A 4,743-nucleotide genomic window follows, 5' to 3' on the forward strand; every position below is an offset into this window, starting at 1 on the left:
AAAACTTCTTTACTGAAAGAGTGGTTAAACATTGGAAGAGGCTGCCCAGGGTAGAGGTTGAGTCCCCATCCCTGGAAGTATTTAAAAGACGTGTAGATGCAGCACTTAGGGACATGGTTTAGTGGGCATGGTGTTGGGTTGACGGCTGGACTCGATGATCTTAGAGGTCTTTTCCAACTTTAATAATGATTCTATGATTAGTCTTTTTGTAATACTCACAGAGAGAAAATACTTAAAAATTGAATCAGATAACTGTGTACTTTTTATTTCTTACAATAGGAGGTATGAGTTTTCACAAATGTATTACCAGAAGACTATTACAAAGAAAAGCAACCTGAAGCCATGAATGTGCCAATTAAAGCACTCAATAGAAATATTAATTCACCCTTGAAGAAATGTGTGAAGAAAAAGATATTCTTCCTCAGATGTGTCCCCATGGCTGGTCACAAAAAACATGGAAGTACATTCTTCTAGGAGGAGTTTAGACAATACTACGGCATGAAAGGACCCTAGTTTGATCTCCACGGCTTTTGCTGACCTTTTGGGAAGTGAAACTGGTGCCAAAAGCCATCTCAGATGATCAAGACAAAAGAGTCTTCATCTTAAGAAAGAATGGAAGATTCCAGCTTAATCTAAGAGACAGTGAGGTGGAAATCCATTGGGACACAGACAGTCAATAGATAATTTTAGTGTAAATGCTAATGTTAACAATTTGTTTTATTTTTTGATGGTTGTTCCAATACTTCAGTGCTATGATTTTAAGCAAGCTATTTATTCTATTACCCTTAAATCTCTTCTTGCCATATTGCTGAATAACCTGACAGAGAATGGGGTATTCCTAGTAGTGAGGGTCCTTCCAGCTGCCCTACTAAGACAGTTTAAGAAGAGCACAGCTCCCTACCATGCTGCTCTGGGTTACTCACGGCATCCTGGGGGATGAATGGACTGGTTTGCAATGGTGTAGGCCAGCCTCCAAAAGGTCACTGTGCAGCCACAGGGGAAAAACAAGATCTCTGCTGTCCCTGAGTCCTGGGGCAACTGGTGACTGCTGAACCACAGAAAAAAATGATGCATCTCTCCTCAGATCTGCCTTAAGTTTTGCAATGTTTCATGTATCCTCCTTTCTTTTGTAGAAATACTCTCTAAGCTGAAGTATTCCTCATTCTCATTGATATGTGCCAACTCAGTCTTTCTCAAGTTCTTAACATCTTTTCTTGATTTTATGTTCTGAATGAGAGCAGAGGGAGGATATGCACATCTTTCTAATGCTGAAAATCCAGCATGCAGGAATATTCTGTATTTTTAAAGCTGGAAACACTTCAGTTATGACCATACCATTGCAGGATGTTGTTGCAAATGTATTCAAATAGTTTACAGTGATGAGAATATTTTAATTTTTGGAAGGCAGTTCAAATGAAGTAACATATATCTCTCTGGTAACAGAAGGAAGTAAAAAGCACTCTGACAGTTTGGGAAAGAAGCAGAAAAAAAAAAAAAAAGCTCTCAGTTTATGGTTAGGAAATAGAACAGAGTATGGTGCCAATACACTGCAAAAGAATAAATTGTTACAGTTTTGTGGGAGGGCCACAAGTGCCGATGCATTATGAGGAGACAACTGTGAAGTTCTTTAAAGCCTGTTTTGATTTTGAGAAAACCTGCCATGCGTTTATCTGTGCTAACTTATGGAGCAGAAACTAGATACAGTACTTTAAGGTAAGTTGGGTCAGAGTTTTCTGCTATTACTAACATTCTGTCTAAGTCTGAGTTTAAACAGCCTTGGGCATTTAAGGAGTGACATTTGCTGAATAAAAATAAATTCTCATCAAGATCTCTTTGGCTTATATACTAGAATCCGTACTTTAAGGCTCAGAGGAATTGTTGAGAATTTAAATGGGGGAACAGGGAAAAAGGGACCAGAGAAGAGGCTCAGAAATCCAGCGGGGAAATAGCTTCTTTTCCCCATCCACTATACATTACTGGACTGCGAGAGAAATAATGAAACCAAAGGAGACCTGCAAGGAAGCTTATGATTAAGCAAGGTATATGACTTCTGTCCATTGAGAGCCAATTTAGGTGAATCTTCAGGCTGAATCTTTGCGACATTTTACTTACTGAACGTTGCTCTCCAATTGTCTGATAAGAAAGTAAATCAAACCCCACCTACTGGAGATGCTGTGAGAGGGATGGGTATGTCTGGCTTTTTCTAGTCGGGCTCTAGTATCTGTCGTGGTTTAACGCCAGCTGGCAATTGAGCACCACACAGACGCTCGCTTACTCCCCCCCAGTGGGATGGGGGAGAGAATTGGAAGGGTAAAAGTGAGAAAACTCATGGATTCAGATAAAGACAGTTTAACAGGTAAAGCAAAAGCCGTGCGCACGAGCAAAGCAAAACAAGGGATTCATTCACTACTTCCCATCAGCAGGCAGGTGTTCAGCCATCTCCAGGAAAGCAGGGCTCCATCACGTGTAATGGTTACTTGGGAAGACAAACACCATCACTCCAAATATCCTCTCCTTCCTTCTTCTTCCCCCAGCTTTATATGCTGAGCATGACATCATATGGTATGGACTATCCCTTTGGTCAGTTGGGGTCAGCTGTCCCAGCTGTGCCCCCTCCCAACTTCTTGTGCACCCCCAGCCTACTCACTGGTGGGGTGGTGTAAGAAGCAGAAAGGACCTTGACCCTGTGTAAGCACTGCTCAGCAGTGACTAAAACGTTCCTGTATTATCAACACTGTCTTCAGCACAAATCCAAAACATAGCCCCACACTAGCTACTATAAAAAAAAATTAACTCTATCCCAGCCAAACCAGTACAGTATCACAAGAGAAAAGTGGAGAAACAGCAGGTGGAAGAGTTGAAATGGCACAGCTGACCCCACACCCCATCGGATGCAGGTTCAAGGACAGACCCTGTCCCGATTCCCAGGAGTTTCTCGTCACCAGACCAAGCCCTTCCTTCACCATGAGGCCAGGTGACAGAAGCTTTGCAAAGGTAAGGAGATATATAGAAAGCAGGATCAGAGGAGGTGCTGAAGTTTGCCATCTCCTGTGTGATGAGGATTCAAAGGCTTCATGGCCAATATCAGTTTCCATTTAAAAAAAAAATATACTTGAACCTGCTTGCAGTCTCATGTATCACAATCACCAGTGGAAGAAAAGGTCACCGGTCTAATTCTTCATTCAGGCACAGGGAATATTAAAATGTAAGAGGCAATGTGAGATATCATATACAATAATTAGGATATATCTATGTTCATATATTTTAATATAGATGAAATTACTTTGTCTGCACTTCCACTTTAAGAAATTACAGTGGACATTGTTCCTATGGTTACTGGAAGGTAGCATTTACAGACACAGCTGATTTCTATAACAGGAGAAAAAAATCACCGCAACTGGAATTATCTGTTGTGTTAAAAGTCACTTTGCACTACAATTTTTATTTGTTAAAAGGATGCTGAAGATTTTGCATCTAACCAGGTACAATGTGACTAATTAAACATTTTAGATGAGTAATACATTGTAATTAATTTTGTCAGCTTTTACCATTCCCCCCCGCCCCCAAAGATTTGAGATTTAGGATGTCAAAAAACATCAAGAAGATTTTAGAGCAGCAAAGGACAGACTGATCTTAAATGTGGTCAGAAGAGAATAGCTAAAAAGGAAATCCACTACATGTTGCTGTCTGTAGTACTCCCATCTGATCCAGATTGGAGGTGTATTTGGAAATACTGACTTCTTATAACCCACATTCACTGACCACGTTATTTTTCTTTCTTTTTTTTTTTTCTCCATATATGAGCTAAAAGGAAATTTAGAATTATTTATATTCAGAAAGGAGTTGCTCTTCTTTTGAAAACTAAAACCAAAACAATCTTCAATGTAATTCCAGTGGTTTAAGCAAGGACAGGTTAAAAAGTAGTGAAAAGTTTTACCTGTCTGAGAGGAAAATTTTTTGTCAGGCTGGTTGATATAATCTGTTTCAGCAAGCCAGGTCAGGAAGAGACTTCATCAACCTAAAAGTTTCCAAATTTTTCAAATCTTGTTTACAGTGTAAAAAATAATTCACACAAAAATGAAAAGACCTTTTTTTTATTTGACTGCTATCTATTGCTCTGCCCTCTAGGCAATTCTGTTTCAAAGAAGTTTACAGTGGTAAAAGAAAGCCTTTGTTATGGATTTAGGGTAGAAGTACCCCAAGAGTCAAGTTGGAGCAAATTTTATCTTTTATGTACTTTCTGTGGGGTCACAAATAAAAGCATCTTTATGATCTTGAAGTTTGGTTCTCGTTACACAAGCACAAAGAATATTATCTATTTATTTCTGCATCATACCTATAACTTCTGTTGGAGCTGCAATTTATATTTTAGAAGCATATTCAGTTTTGATTTGGAAAAAAAACACAGGATAGATAAAAAAATATCTTTTTATATTCAAATGTTTTCTTCTTATCACTGGTCCTTTTTCTATAGTTTTTTCCATTCTGTTTTTTCATTCTGCTCTCTTTTTCACCCCCTCTGGATTATTTCTTTTTATTCTCTGTTCACTTGCTTAGCAGGGTAAAACAACAATGAAGCAAAATGAAGCTGGAAGACAGGGACGGCGAGCAGGATAAACCCCCCATAATCCAAGAGGAAGCAGTCAATGACCTGCTACGCCACCTGGACGCTCACAAGTCTATGGGGCCAGATGGGATCCACCCGAGAGTGCTGAGGGAGCTGGCAGAGGTGCTCGCCAAGCC

This window comes from Aptenodytes forsteri, unplaced genomic scaffold, assembly GCF_000699145.1.
Source record: "Aptenodytes forsteri isolate BGI_AS27 unplaced genomic scaffold, ASM69914v1 Scaffold366, whole genome shotgun sequence".
Classification (NCBI taxonomy): Eukaryota; Metazoa; Chordata; class Aves; order Sphenisciformes; family Spheniscidae; genus Aptenodytes; species Aptenodytes forsteri.